At 41.6% G+C, this 16106-nt stretch overlaps 1 protein-coding gene across 1 annotated transcript in view; it reads right to left on the reverse strand.

Annotated features, from left to right (window-relative positions):
- gli2a (GLI family zinc finger 2a) overlaps positions 1-15408 on the reverse strand; it is an 88787-nt gene extending 73379 nt beyond the window's left edge. Inside the window, exon 1 of the mRNA XM_067602924.1 lies at positions 14904-15408. The gene's annotated coding sequence lies outside the window, so the exon portion shown is untranslated. The remainder of the gene's footprint in view (positions 1-14903) is intronic.
- Positions 15409-16106: the final 698 nt, after the last annotated feature.

Below are 16106 nucleotides of genomic sequence, written 5' to 3' on the forward strand. Positions count from 1 at the left end.
AGCGCCTCGTTCAGTTTCAAGTGTTCCTCTCCTCCACTACCGTTCAACAGCTCCCCTTTCACCAACACTGAAAGGAATGCAAACACACATCAAAAGAGGCCCTCTCGTTTTGAAGATTTCCAGGCTTTGCTCTTCTTACTTTCTTCCTTCCTATCTTTCAGTCAATGCGATCCGTATGCTGGTAGGTTCTCTTTCCTGGCAGCACACACACATATTCATGGGTGCACACGGTGAATTCGCACACACGCTAACACACACACACACAGACACACACACACACACACAATGACAGGCTCACCAACTGCTGTCTCACACTCTGCTCACTTGGCAAACACAAGAGAGAGAGATGGATAGGTGAGGTCTCCTGCCCCTATGCCACCTGCAGACCTCTCTACTCAAATTTCTGACGGTGACACTCATGCAGGTTAACATAACAACCACCAAAAGCCAAAATAGAGTTATGTTTTACATATTTTTGTGTCTTCATCACGTTGGCTTTTTCACAAGTTTGCTTGCAGGACCTCCAGTCGGTCTTGCTTTGTTGTTCGACAATACAGTATGTAGAAAAATACAACATTTTGGAAGGTGCCATTCTGCATAATACCCATTATTCCTTCCAAAATGAGCCATATGAGCATATTCTGACCTTGCATCCTTTAAAATCCATATACCACTTCTAGAAAGATTGTGGTCACGTTTTCCATGCTCAACTTCCTCCCTAAAGGCCAGATAATGCTCGAAAAGAAGTAGTTCGTACAAAGTGTTGTCTGACCTCATTAGAAATCAAATCACAACAATGTCATGCTACTATTACCTTTGTCCCACAAGAGGTCAAACAGGTCACAAACAACCAATGCTGTCAGTTTTATGGTTTAAGTTGGAAATACTTGACTTTTGATACATTTTTCCATTTTTCATTAACATTTTGACATCAGGATTTTTACATGTAAAGGTGTATTTGTTATTTTTAAATGATCTAAATGCTTTTTCCGCCACTGCTACTGAAATTAAAACGTATAAAACACATGAAACAATCTAAAAAATATAAAACAAGAACAGGGAACATAGCCATAGTTTGTTAGCCGTGTTGTAAAGGGATCATATGTGATAAATGGCGTCTTTGAAGTAGAGGATTTGCACACACATGTTGAGGTTTTTCAGGTCTTTCTTAATATAATAAAGGACGACAGAAAGATTGATAACAGTGATTAATAACTCCTAAATCTAGACTTGAAAAGCTTCAAAATGGTCCTTTAAGCTGTGATACATACAGGAGACTTTACAGGTTATGCACTGCAGCTCTTAATCCTTTTTCCAGTAGCACACGAGTGGGCAAAATGTTAAACATGATGATACACTGAGGAGGAATGCTAGAACCGTCAGATCTAATTTACAGGTGGACAGGTGTAGGAGCAAAGGGAGGCGGTGGTGGTGGTGGTGGTGGTGGTGAGGGTGAGGGAGTCCACACAGGCTTCTTTTTTTTCACTTTGCTGCAGTTGTACCTTCACTATATCCGGATCCAGAGAGCTCCTCGCATAATTCAGACAAAATACAGCTGTTTTTCCCCTCATATGGCCAGCCCTAACCACCCCTGGCTGGACTTTCTGTGAGACTCTGCAACAGTTTCATGAGAAACCTTTAATTTAACTTACCAAATGTTCTCTCTCCATGAGAACTCTGTTCACTTAAAATACAAATACTTCCTTCCTTAGACAACACAGCTCATTTTTAGTCCTGGCTGCTACGGTATACCTAACAGTCAAACGGTTCATTTTTAACAGACACTCTAAAACTTTCATCTTTGGTTTACCACATTTGAAACTGTATTCCTGCCAACTTCCATCATTTAAATGTTTGAAGTTTTTTTGATTTCTGCATTTCTTTTGGCGATTAGAACAAGTTCTACTTGCTTTGAAATCAACACAAAGCAAAGCTAGTTCCAAAAAAAGATCTTTACTTCTACGTTCTCTGTGCATTTCTAGTGCTCTGTTTCAGTTTACAGAGTAGGATAAACCTGGTCTGCAGTTCCTATACACCTTCATAAATATGTGTGTAATGTTATGGAACCCATACAGTGGATTTATTTCCAGAAGTTTACCTAAATGTAATTGTTAAGTAGGAAATCTTTGGCTTAAACTGAACAGAAAATACAGTTTTATACAAAGACCTTGAGAGAAAAAAAACTCTTAAAGGTGCAGTGTGTAGAATTTAGTGGCATCTAGCAGAACGGACTTGGCAGACATGGAATATAATATTCACAAGTATGTTTTCATTAGTGTATAATCCCATGAAAATAAGAATTGTTGTGTTTTCGCAACCTTAGATTGAGTCCTTTATATCTACATAGGGAGCGGGTGCCCTTCAACTGAGCCCACCATGTTGCACCACCATGTTTCTACAGCAGCCCAGAGCAGACAAACCAAACACTGGCTCTAGAAGGGACCTTTCACGTTTTTTGCAAGTTTCGTGGCCACCATAGGTTCTCCTACATGCTTGGAAGGGGATGGGAGGGGTATTTAGTTGGTTGCAATTTACAACCTCACCACTAGATGCCACTAAATCTTGCACACTGGTCCTTTAGGTGCAATGACCCCTCCATCCGAGGAAAGATGGACGCACCAACAGCTTTTGACGACCTGCCAAAAACAAATAGTTTTATATTCTTCAGTGTCTTATTTGACGTTCTGTAGTTCGAAACTTCATACTTTCAAAACTTTTAAGCCCAACATATTAGCTTGATGTGTTTTTGTAAAATTATCCTGTATCAACGCAAATCAATCAATATCAGACCAGGAATGTTTTTGTTGACAGGAGATACACTGTAATGGATGGTGAGTTTCAGAACTATGGGACTAGACAAGTTTAGACTAAGACGGGGCACATACTCTGCGGGTGAATCACGCTTTCCTTTGACAATTTGAAGCTCGGGTCTTAAAGGTCATGAAGTAGACTGTGAGAGGTCTGACAGCAACACATTAGCCATTAGCCTGATTCAGAGGTTGAAACAACATTACTACAGCCTGTCACACATGTATAGATTCAAGTCACTCAAGCAGGAAGGAGAGTATTGCCATAATATGCTTGCTCAAACCAGGGTGTAGGTTTCCTATAGAGGGGTGTTTAAGTGTTACTTGGCTCAGTAGTATCTTGCTTTATCTTGCTTTCAGAGAAATTTAACGAGTGGGTATCAATCAAGAGGATTTAAATGATTAAAATTCCAATTCTCTTCCAAATTTTTTACAATCTGCAGACTGCACATGAGGACTTAAATCCCTTACCAAAACCCAACCATTCAATGGATTGCAGAAGATACAGAATAATGAGCAGATAACAACTGATGTAATATAAAAGGCATCTAAAACAGCAGAGAAAAGCCCTCTGGATGAGTTCTTACCCCAACCCTGAACCTGACCTTTCCTGCTAGTAAAGGCAATATCCTGTGGTTGATCTCTTCGTCTCCCTGAACCAACAGAAAACAGATGTGGAGCTCATGGCCTACACACAGTTGCAGACAGGGAGGAATCTACATGGATGCAATTTGAGTTTTTGTCTTTGTCTTGAGTCAATGAGCAGATACTCACGCGAGAGAATACGATCGATTTACAGACTGACCTGAGTACAGGCAGGTAGACATCGTTACAAGACCCAATGATGTGTGAGATACTGGAAACAGATACTTGATTAATCAGAGCATTGATGGACAACAATTTTGATAATCGGTTAATCATTTAAGTCAAGTGCTAAGACTGAGAGCCTACAAATGTTTCTATGGGGCTGTACTTCTTCACAGCGATTAATCTGTGGATTATTTTCTTGATTAATCGATTAGTTGTTTGGTCCAGAAAATGTCAGAAAAGCAAAACCCCACGGTGACATCTGTAAATGTCTGGTTTTGTCCCAACAGTCCACAACACAAAGATATTCAGTTTACTGTCATACACTAAATAAATGAGAACACATGAGAGAATTTGGACATTTTCTTCTTTTAAAGTCCCTCCTCCACTTAATAATGTCTTTTTCTTCTTGTTCCTACAGTTGGATGTTCGAGCTTCACTGTGCAGGATGATGACGTACGTGCAGAGTCTGACACTAGAAGGATGTTTTCACGTTCAACTGCTGAAGGGGGAAAAGTTTCTCTGAGCTCAGCTTTTAAGACGTGGGCTTACGAGCAGGATTTGTGACATCGCATCTATTTTGGAAGTCGATCCTGGTCTAATATTCAACTTACACAAGTGTGACGTGGACACTTGAAGCCTCAAAATAGTTGGCTCATCAATCAGTTTGGATCAGTTTCATAGTTGGCGATTAATCGATTAGTTGACGAATAGTTCCATGGCAATATATCCATAAGTGGTGGACTGACATACAGATGATGCTAACGTTAAAAATGCTAAACCTTTGCTGGTTCCTGTTTCTCACATGTGATGATTTGCTGCTTCTCTCAAGATTCATGTGAATTTAGATTGAAAAAATAAGAAATTAGAAGATGTCAGCTTGAGGATTTTATATTCTAAACAATCAGTCTAAGAAATTAACTGACATATTAATTGCTAATGAAAATAATTCCGAGTTGCAAACTGTAATGTTTTTATTGCTGACATACCACAGCTGAATGAACACATAGCTGACCCCTTTAACCATGTATCGGAGGTGTGTGTGTGTCTGTGTGTAAAAGTCACAGCTGTCACCGGTGCCACATTGCACACCGCTGAGTCGAGCCGGCTTCCTCTCTGAAGCATTTGGCCTGGGTCATTCATCCTAAATGTATTGTTAGCACTCACTCTCGTCCGCTTCAGCTGTCAATAACCACCGCAACTACTTAAGCAAAACTGGCTTTGTGTATGTGTGTGTTCCTGCGCAGAAAACCGCAGCATATATGCCTACGAGCCTAAAAGAGTAAAGATTTGGCCCAAATCAAAGTTGGCATTTGCTACACTCAGGTTTCATTGTGGTGCAACTTCTACATTGTTGCGGTGAATTTACCACTCTAGTAGAAGTGCTTACGATAGCTGACAGTCTGTGTCTGTGGTTGTGCATTACTGGTCCTTTCAAGCCAGCTGCTTCCACTTCCAAGTCAGATCTCGGGGCCCTTTGGTGACAGGAGGGGGACCCCCCTTGAAGTTGTGGGTGTATGTGTGTGTGTTTGTTTTGGTGGGTAATACAGCAGTAGCAGCTGTTAAGGCATGCCACCAGGTGTGATCTAGTGGTGATAATTGTAACTTACTTAGACAATATCCATACTGAGCTGGCATGATTTGAAAATGAATTTTTTCGTCTTTGTTTTGTCACTTTGTCAACAGATTTTTGTAACACCAGCCGTGCGTTTCAGTGAGGAAAACAGGTGAAGTTAAGAAGACAACTTTCTGTTACCTGACATTTTCTCTGTAATCACTTAATTTAAACATTTTTACAGCTGTTTTTGTCTTTTGGATAGTTGACAGTGAGGAGTAGCAGTGTAAGAATTACTGTTTGCCTGGTTAACAGGTAACAAGCTGCAAACAAATTATGTAAATTATGTCTGTAAATGTCTTATTTTCATTATCAGTTAAACTGTCGTCTATTTTTTTTTCAGTTAGTCTATAACATGTCAGAGAAATAGTTCAAGGTGACGTCTTCAAACTGCTTGTTCGTCCAACCAACAGCTCAAAACCCAAAGATATTTCATTGAGAATGATTTAAACAGAGAAAAGGAGCTGGAACAAGCTCATGTGAGGCATTTTTGCTCAATAAATGACTTAAATGAATAATCGATCACCACAGTTGTTGGCAAATACTCAACTGTTTCAGCACTAATGTAAATATGATGCACTATATTGGGTTTGGGTGTTTCAGTGTGGACGGAAACATCTGTCTCCCACTGTGGTTTTACATTGTTTTCATTTGCACACTATGTTTTCAAATTTTACGATAAAAGTAGTTTATTTTTTATCATTTCTTGACTACAACCCAAACCGAAACCATGTTACTGTAACCATTTTCTTATCTTTGCTTGCACGCAACAAGATGTTCAAACTTCAGATCTGTTTGAACAGCAACGTGCACTTTACCGCTAAAAAAAACATGCATACAGCTTTCAACGCCGAGCATAAGAATGACACTACAGTATACGTATGTTCTCTGCTGTCTTCACCGACTCGTTGTCCTGGAATGCTTCGCTACGCTACGACCACCTGTTGACACCACTGAGTTGACTCTCGGAGCGGCCTTTACATTGCAAAGTCTTGCATGTGAAACAACTGAGCGCAAAGATGGCCCTGCACGTAACCAGTGCGGTTTTCATCCCACTTTCTCTCTAATGAGCTGATTACAAAACATGAGCAAACCTCATTTGGGCCCAGAGCCAGAGAGAGAGAGAAAGAAAGAGAGAGAGAGAGAGAGAGAGAGAGAGAGAGAGAGAAGCGAGAGGAGATGATGGCAGCAACAGACATGTTGTGAGTGTGAGGGAGGAGGGGGAAGGCTGCGGTGCTCGTTGCTAAAGACAACCATATGTCTATATCCAAGCTCAACGCTCACTCTCTTTCTCTCCCCCCTTCTCTTGTCTCCGGCTTCTATCTGAGAGGAGACAGTGGCCTGGCACTGAGTCAGCACGATTTGGAATATAATATCTTCCATCATATGGAAACGTAAGAAAAAGGAGCCTAACTGCCCTGCCCTTGAGGCTGCGTTCGTTGACTTTGTAGCTATGGGAGGGCCCAAGTGTAAATCATAACTTACAAACTTCTCGCCCTCTTCCCTCCAAACACAAACCTCGGAGTTAGGAGCACAAACAGTTCCAACCTCCCCCCCTCAACCCCCTCCGTCTCTCCCCCTCTCTCTGTATATTGGCTGCAGTTTGTCGTCAGTGGCCTCTGCGTAGACCCCGATCTCTGCCTCTGCATCAGATTAGGGCCTGCGGCAAACATCGCAGACAATACGGCATTGTCTGCGATCTCAAACAGTTCGCAGTCACATTGGAAAGCCTGTTAGGTGTTTGATGAGGGAGTGATAATGTTGCAGAAAAGGGAAATCATGGTCCTTTTCCTTCTGATCATCTTCTCACACTGACCAGCCAGGACTTAAATAACCACAGGACGGCGTGAGGAATATGTAGTACACAGTATATCCCTCCACACCACCACAAACGCCCACTGAGACACCAAAGTGATGCCTTAAAATTGCTTCTTTTGTCTAATCAACCAGTATACTCCATCAGAACTGCTTGTCAGATGGTCAAATAACTTCATAAACCCCCTACCACCCACTCACACACACACCTTTTAAACACAGGAAGTTCCAAACTTTTCAGAAACTGTCAACCCCACATTAACGCCCACTTCACACTGTGACTTAGGTATGCAGATGTCAAGAAAGGATCGGATACCGGGGTTTGAACTCCTCTCTCTAGCTCTCTTTTTAGTTTGTTACACAACTATCTCTGTCAGTTTTTTGTGTTTACAACCAATTGCAACACTATAAATACCTTTTTAGGAGAGAAAGTCTGATAATGTTGCGCTGTTATTCCCATATTTTAACATTTATCACATCTCTCCACTCTCACTTTTCACTCTAAAGAACATCCATACACACTTTTAATTTCCAACAGTCGGATAACACATCTTATGAGCTTAACCCTGATCCCAGGTAACAGATACCAATCATCACCTGACGCTTCAATCAAGGTGGATCACTAAATTAGTTATAGGAATAATATTGAATAACACTTTCAGGATGGTAGGTAATCTTCTTAGCTAACGTGGGAAAACAAATTTCAAGTAGATGTAAAGAAAAGTAGTGAACGAAAAAGAAATCCTGCACAATCTTTGACTTTACATGCTTTGTATTGATTTTATTGGAAAACACCTTTCTTGGTCACGGGAATTCATTTTAAATTTTTCCCACCTTATAAGTTGCTAAGAAGATTGTCAACCATTCGGTCTGTTCATTATCTAAACAGTCTTCCCATAACATATTCTATTAACAGCTGAATGACCAGGGTCTGGTAGATGACCATCCGATGATGATTCAGATCAACAACAGATAGAAAACCATAACATTCAACCAGAAAAAGACAGAAAAACAATCACGTCATCGCATTTCAGATGCCATAAACAAAAAATCACTGGTAGTTCCAGCACTAGTTGGTTGTTGAATAGATTCTGTTACTCTTCTCATCTTTTTACCTCCCTTTCTTTTTTACATGCAGGCTGTCTTTTAGTTATACAAGTAAAAGAGTTAATTGTGATTTTACTGCGTTTCCAACTAAACTCAACCCATTCGTTGCAAAGAGGAAGACAGAAAAATATACACTTAGCATCAAATGTCTTTCTGTTTGACAAGACTTGGTTAAAACCTTGTATATGACTGGACCGTGTATGAAATGTTTGACAATATATTCTTAGATCTGTTTGTTTAAATGTAATATAAGATGGTAACTTCCTCAAGACAACTTCCTCATTGGTCATTTCTGGAGAATATATTATATATATTATATATTTATATATCCAACTATTTTATAAGATCCAACTGAAAATCAGCCCAAAACATTGTCACATGTTCAATCTGAATAAACATTTCTACCTTATAATTACAAAAATCTATATTAGGAATAAACCTGATAAGCAACATGATAACCATATGATGCCAGTTGACTGTGCATTAATTACACGACCATGCTCACTTTGGGAGACAGGAACACTATATTTCTCTATCAAATGATTGATGATTTGTTTCTGTATGTGATATTGACATTATTCTGAGGAGAATAGTTGTGCTTATATAGAAGGGACCAACACATAAGAGTTTGCCTGTGGTGAAAGTTGGAGAGTTTGAGAGGAAGTTTACCAGCATGAGGGCACATGAATAAAAAATTAAGACCACCTACTTTTTTAAACAGAAACTTAATGCTGTCACATGCTATCTGGATCTCTTAGAAATATTTTGATCCAGTTAATTTTGATAATATGGTTGACTTGAGGAAAAGTACAAAATGTTAAGACCTCCCTCTGTTAGAGACAGACATAACCTCCTTTTTTTTTTTACTTTGTGTGGCTTGTTTTCCCAAATAAAGTTAAAAAGCCTGTCTAAACAAGAGGTTTTATGTTTGGTGACATCAAGGGAGGAAAAGACATAAGAGGCGCTTGTTTTTGTATAATGGGCTGCTCAAGCGGCCCACATAGTTCTCAAGGGGCCCACCTGGATTTCTCCAGTCTGACTCTGCCCCGGGAATGACGACGGACGTTGACCAGCTGGCACCCGGCCAGCGGCTCCTCACATCTCCGAAAAACGCCTGAGCAAACTTCCAAATAGGCGTTATTTGGATAAACCGACCACATATTGGGAATCTACATGGTTACTTTCTCGCCTGAAAAAATATTATTAATACACTTTGACCAACCAATGGTGTGACTTCATCACTCAGTCAGTGAGTCAGTGAGTGAGTCAGTGACGGACGTTCTGGTTTGTAGAGATGGCCTCGCTGTTGTGGTCCAGCCAAAAATAAGCTGATTCAGATTTATCTCCGGTTTAAAAACAAGACAGAAACTTGACACTTTCCATTGCCCAGAGAGTTAATCTTGTGTTGAGATAATGAAATCAGTTTCCCCATCCCCCCCCTCCTACAAATTAACTGACCTCTCGTGACCTGGGCAGGGTTTCCCCAGAAGACCCCAGAGCTGCGACCACCATTGTTCCTTTGTAAGCTGATAGACAATGATGATGTTACTGCTAAACTGCTTTTGGGAAACCGGGTTTCCGATGAGTCAGTATGTGAGTGAAGGAGTGTGTGAAGAGTTTGGCAGGATATGAGTGGTGGATCTTTGTAATGTGACGGTGATGACACATCTTGCATCACACCGAGTACAACTGTATACAACACTGAAGCTGTTTAAGTTTTCCTCCCTTTTGGAGATAATGGTAGCACGCTAAGGTCTCGTGTTTCTTCTCTATTTGTACTTTAAGAATACTTTAACAAAGATACAGGCATAGGAAAAAGGTTGTTAGGCCTTGTTGCATGACTTGGAAGTACAGTTTTCCGGAGTGAACCTATTTCCGCTGCAGTTATGTGTTCCTGTTTTAGATGAGAGCTGAGAACCTCCAGTGATTGATGAGGTCAATCGGCTTGTAATGAGCTTGTCAGTTATTTTACCGTGCGGCCCTTAAAGTGGCTTGTTAAACGCACATCAGCCTCCGCTCCGTTTTTCCGACAACATGTGTTTTTTTTTTTTTTTTTTGAAGGCCATACGGTTCGGATGTGTTCTTTTCACGGCAGTCGTACAATCCGGCATGACCTCGGGTTTCTCTCTCCACCGGGGGGGGGGGGGGGGGGGTTTGGAGTGCCCACTCATCGCTGCTCTAGTGTAAAGAGGGGGAAGCTCATATCCCCTGCCCAACCCGGATATGATGTGAGCCTATTTAACCTCACACACTTGAGGCAGAATGAACAGGACGCCTTGAGGGGAGTGAAACAACAGGCGTTAAAACAAGCGAGGACTGTCTGGTGCTGTCCTCATGCCAAAAGCAAAAGGATTGAGTGAAGGGCTCTACAGATGAATGTAAGCGGCCATCTCTCTCTCTCTCTCTCTCTCTCTCTCTCTAACTCTTCCACTTTTCCCTCCATCTGAAGTGCAGGCAGACTGTGAGAGATCACGGTGGCATCGTTCAACACATAGCTGCCTTTTACAGCCTCCTAAATCAGTGGTTCTCAAAGGGGGGACCCGGGGGACTCCCAGGGGTCCTTGAGAGGGTTCCAGGGGGATCCCCAGCAAAAGTGGGGATAATTTATTTTCACTATAATTCCATCTATAAGTACCATAATTACAGACTGTTTTAGTCGTGGGTTTTTTATACTTTATGTAGTAAAACATCTAAAAGTAAAGATTTTATCAGATGGGGGACCCTGGCACAAAATCTGATCAAATAGGGGTCTCATTTGTGTCAGTTTAGGGGTCCTTGGCATGAAAAAGTTCGAGAAGCATCGCCCCCCCTGCACATGAGCAAGTTTTAATCCACAACACAGCCCTCCTCTGTGGGCTCCAGGCCTCGCAGTCCTCTGCAGAGAAAACATCACTGATGCTGAAGTCATATTATTTTTATTATAAAGCTTGTTTAATCAATTCCATGGTAACCAGAAAATGAATTCATAACAATTGTGATAAAATGAATCTTTTATAAGACATTTTTTCAAGTAAAACTGCCAAACATTCTCTGCTTCCAGCTTCAGAGATCTGAAGACTTCCTGCATTAGTTTTATATTTTAAATCATTGTTAACTGAATATATTCAGGTCTCGGACTGTTGGTTGGCAAAAATGGCGTTTCATAGACTGAACAATTCATTAAATAATAAGTTGCAGCCCTGTTATGGACTGAATTATTAACAGGATCAATAGAAAGACAAAATATATTTAATCATTACTTGCAGCACCTATATTGGCACTTATGAATAAAGTAAGATGCAACAACTTTGACACATGTTAACATCCTGCTCCATAACACCATAAGTGTGTGATCTCACTCAAACTGCATTTCTATAAGTTCATGTTTTTCTTGTTTTCTGTGCCTAATAATGATGGCCTAGACACATCAGAAGGATACCTACTGTATGAACGCTCATCAGTCATACAGGTTGATAAAACAAGCAGAGATACCAATATCTACATCTTCAGTATGCAGAAATCCTCAGGTTGAACTGCAGCTACAAGACGATAATGCAGAATACCTTCAATAGTACCTTCAGTGTTTTTCAGATTGAAGAAAAACTCCTGCTGTAACTATGCTGTAACCACCTACATCCAAACATCTAGAGCTGCAACAAGTAGTCGCAGAGTGGTAATAGTAGAGAACTTTATGCTGACTCTTCACTGTGTTCAGCAGTGGGTCAGAGGTTTACATGGTGCTTGAGGGAACAAGACTAGGCCAAAACCTAGTAACAAAAACAAGTACACCGAGTTCAGACTTGGCAAGTTCGACTTGGGAGTACAAATTTCCGAGTACAAAAGGACGCGGTGCGGTCATTCTAACAACAGGAACAGCAGCGTACTTGCTGACAGCAGCAGCTCGACTTCAACACAACTACCTGACTGTACTGTGACAACATGATCTCGACTCAAAGCTCCATTTACACACAAAACATAACCTCACTGACAGAGAGATGCAGTAAATTATGTTCAGTCTGTAATGTAGACTGATCTGTTCATTTTAATACATTTATATGTATGTAAATGTGGTGATATGTGTACATACGGAGCCTCAGAGGCAGCGCTGTTTGTTAGGTTTCATCTGTGAGACCAACATTTATCTTCCAAAAGGAATTACATCATATATCCAAAATGCTAGTTGGTGTGAAATGCATTCTGGGATCATTGGCTGTCCTGAGCTTCTTCAGCTGACCAATGGTGTAACTTCATCACTCAGTGGTTCACTCAGCCAGTCACTCACAGACAGTTTTGTAGGGCCGGCCCCGCTGTTACAGTCCAGCCAATAAACAGCAGGTACCCTTCATCCACAGCCACTAAATTCCAGTGCAAACATTTTCCACCCAAAGGCCTCGTAATCTACTCCGAGCGCATCCCCAACGCACGCTGCGTTTTCATACGGCTGCCATCATGAAGCCACCGGCCGCCGAACGGCTTCATTGGGTACAGTACGGCGTCTTGAAACGAGGGTCAGAGTAGGATGGGTTGGGGTTGAAGGCATTCTCTCTCTCACTCTCTCTCTCTCTCTCTCTCTCTCTTTTTTTTTTCTACTTTTGAGTTTACTCAGCAGGAGTGGGTGGTTGTGGCGGAGGAGGGTGCTCCTCCCCCTCCTCAGAGTCACTCAGACTTCACCCTCTCCTCCAACCCTCCTCTCTGTCCCTGTACGCTAGACTTCATCGGTATTTGCTTTCAAAAAAAAAAAAGCCGTCCCCCCCCCCCCTCCCCTCCTCCTCCCTCCTCTCTCCCACCCTCTCCTCCTCCTCCTTAGTCTATACCCTTCCAACACACACACACAACCCAGTCACTCCTTTTCCAGTATTTGGTTCATTAAATTTTCTGCGGACTTCCAGAAAAGAGGCAAAAAAAAAAAAAAAAAAAGGAACCAGATCAATAAAGTGGGGCCTGTGCAGAGAGGCGATGTGTGAAAATGGGGTGGGGGGGGGGGTTGGGGAGGTGGGGGGGCTACAGCAGCATACATACAACAGCACACACACAGGGGCTGGGCTGTGGAGATGAAAGTGACATGGCCACTATGGGTCTCTGAACGCTGCAGAGCGGAGCCCCCGAACTCCGGCTGAATGAGCTGAATAGGCTCATCCATTCTTTACTCCTTTCACTCTCCGTAGGCCCTAACTGTTGGAACTCTTCATTCCTCACAATGGGGCAAACGCACTAAAACTTTTTTTTTTTTTCTTTTTTTTTCTCTCATGCAAATCACCTCAGCCCTGACTGACTGGGGTTGTCATCAAGTGAAGCGGAAAACACACATTCTCTCACTCCCCCCCCTCAAAAAAAGAGAGGATCACAAATATTGTTATTATTTGAAACTTTTGGTATTTTACAAATTCATTCATTGTTTATTCATTAATTCTTTTTATTTGCTTGAATTATTCCTTTAGCAGAGTTGTGAAGCTGCTCTTCTTAGTTACTTAATGCCCCAAAATGTTTCCAACTTTACTTCTCACCAGCTTTCAAGAAGAAGAAAAAAAACATCAGAAGAGGACCCCGTTTGATTTTCAAATGTAAATTATATAAGAAAAGCCCTCAGAAAAAAAAACCAAACTGGCTGTTTTCATTATCAGCAATGTGTAGAGCCAAAACAACTAACAAAAAAAAAAAAAAAAAAAAAGTGGGACTCATAAGTCCACACATGAGTTTGGAGATCATTAGCAGCGCCTGTTAGATAGGAGTAAAAGCCAACAGCAAATATAGCTGCTTAAGGGCCCCACAAAGGCGTCAAGTGTTTGTTGACTGCTCAGCCTGGAGAGCAAACAGTAAACTTTGCAATCTTTCAACAATAAGCACACAACTCCCACAGCCCTGTCAGAAGCAGTGATGTGTCCGTGCTGCTACTGCATTCCTCAAACCTTCTGCCTGCTGTTTGTTTCTTCACTTTGTAGAATTAAGAGATTAAAAAGTTACTGGGAATGGTTAGTGCGCATGCCACATAACCGCAACGTCCCTGGTCTGATTCCAGCCAGGGGGACCTTCGTTGCATGTCAAACCCATCTCTCTGTCTCTCTCTCCTCCTGCTTCCTGTCTGCCTCCACGCTGCCCACACTGTCCAATAATGACAAAAATCCCCCACACACCCCCTCATAAAATAATAATAATTTAAAAAAATGTAAAAAGCAAAGTGCTAAAAGTGGGAAAGTGTGCAAGACTGCATGTGCAATGTGTGATTTGTGATTGCTGTAATAGTTTTTCATGCACAGACTGCAAAGCTGAAACAATGTGGGGGAAAAAAAGACAAATAGCTTATTTGATCTTGTAAAATATATCTTGCAGGCTGTTTAAACTGTTTTTATTTTATTTTAAATACAATCACCGCCAGTTTTTTTTTAACAGTTTGGAGACTTGAGTGGAAAACACTACAATAGTTTGTGTTGAACTATTAAAAAGCTATGTAGAGGGATTGGCGCCGAGCTTTCTGATCACATCTCTTCCCATATGGATCAAGTTGCAGGAGAAAAATTTTTTGGATTCCTATGTCAGATAAGTTCAAAGTGCAAATGAGATGTGAAGCGCTGCCCCTAAGCCTCATCTGCCGCTGACACGCAAGGCAACAGAAAAACGGGAGAGAGAAAGAGGAGGAGAAAACCAACAGCGAAACACTTTAGTAGTTGGAATAAGTGTGAATAAAAGAAATAAAGAGACAAACAGAACAAAAAGTTAAAGCGACTCCTCCAAATAAAAACCCCGCTGCTGTCAGCATCACCACAAAGTTGCCTTACCTCCACCGCCGTCTCTTTTCACTTCGACACCGAAGCTCTTCCACTCACTCAAGTCTTTTTGTCCGAGGAAAACTTTGCCTGGAGTCTGATTCCCGTAAACTATGACCGAGCTGGCACCACCATTGAACGCAAAACGCGCAAACGAGCCTCTCCGGACTTGACGCGAAACTCCATGAACCGAGTTAAGAAAAAAAGTTTTTTTTTCTTCTTTTTTAAAACACGTAAAGTTTGCACGACATTACCAAACCTCTCCGTCCCGGAGAGCTGATTCAATGCGGAGCAGAAGTCGCGTCCAACTTTTTCTTACAATCCATCTTCTCCAAGAGGTGCGCTCTGGTGTGCGTGCTTTACGCGCTTTTACAGCAAACAAACGTGAAAAAAAAGAAGAAAAGCCTTGTTTTTATCTTGAGTAGAAGTTTGAAACTAAAAGCGCTTTGGCTTTACTCGACAGTTGTTGCAGAGACATGCGGTGGTGTTGAGATCTTCAGGCTGCTGATCTGTTTTCAATCCGAACCCCCCCTCCCTCCCTCCCTCCTCACTTCTCTCTCCTTCTCCCCCCCCCCCCCCCCCCCCCCCTCCTTTACCATCTCCTCCTCTCTCACTCCCTTTGCTCCCTGGTGAGTTGGGCCATTTGCTGCACCAGATGGGCCGGGCTAACTCAATCCAGCAGTTGTAGTCGGGGGGTGTGTGTGTGTGTGTGGGGTGTAGAGAGAGAGGGAGGGGGGGCGGGGGGGGGAGTTAGATAAAGTTTCATTTATTGTTCGATTTTTCACGGGCTTTACAGTTGAGCATGTCTGAAGGAGCCAATTTTGGGCTTGTGTGTATTATCACACTTTATATACACACATTTACATCAGTTGCAATTGTTGACATTATTATAAAAGTTTCTTGCATTTGGAAAAAATGACAGTTTGGAGCTTTAATTGTAATTTATGTTGTTTTTTTTTAAGAGGGTGGAGGGATAATCAAGACACTCTGATCTTGAACAAACCTAAACTCACATTCATCCAACAGATACACCCAAACCCTATAGTTAAAGCCACAGCTTGTTGATTTTAAAAAAGTAGTCAGCAAACAATCTTTATAATTTATGCTTTGTTTATTCCCATCCAGGCTTTTTCATCTCGGAGCCTTTTATTCAGCAGTGTAAGCGGGGGCAGCGTTGCAGTAGGCAGTGATATATTGCGGACAAACAGCATTTAT

Source organism: Thunnus thynnus, chromosome 11 (assembly GCF_963924715.1).
Source record: "Thunnus thynnus chromosome 11, fThuThy2.1, whole genome shotgun sequence".
NCBI lineage: Eukaryota > Metazoa > Chordata > Actinopteri > Scombriformes > Scombridae > Thunnus > Thunnus thynnus.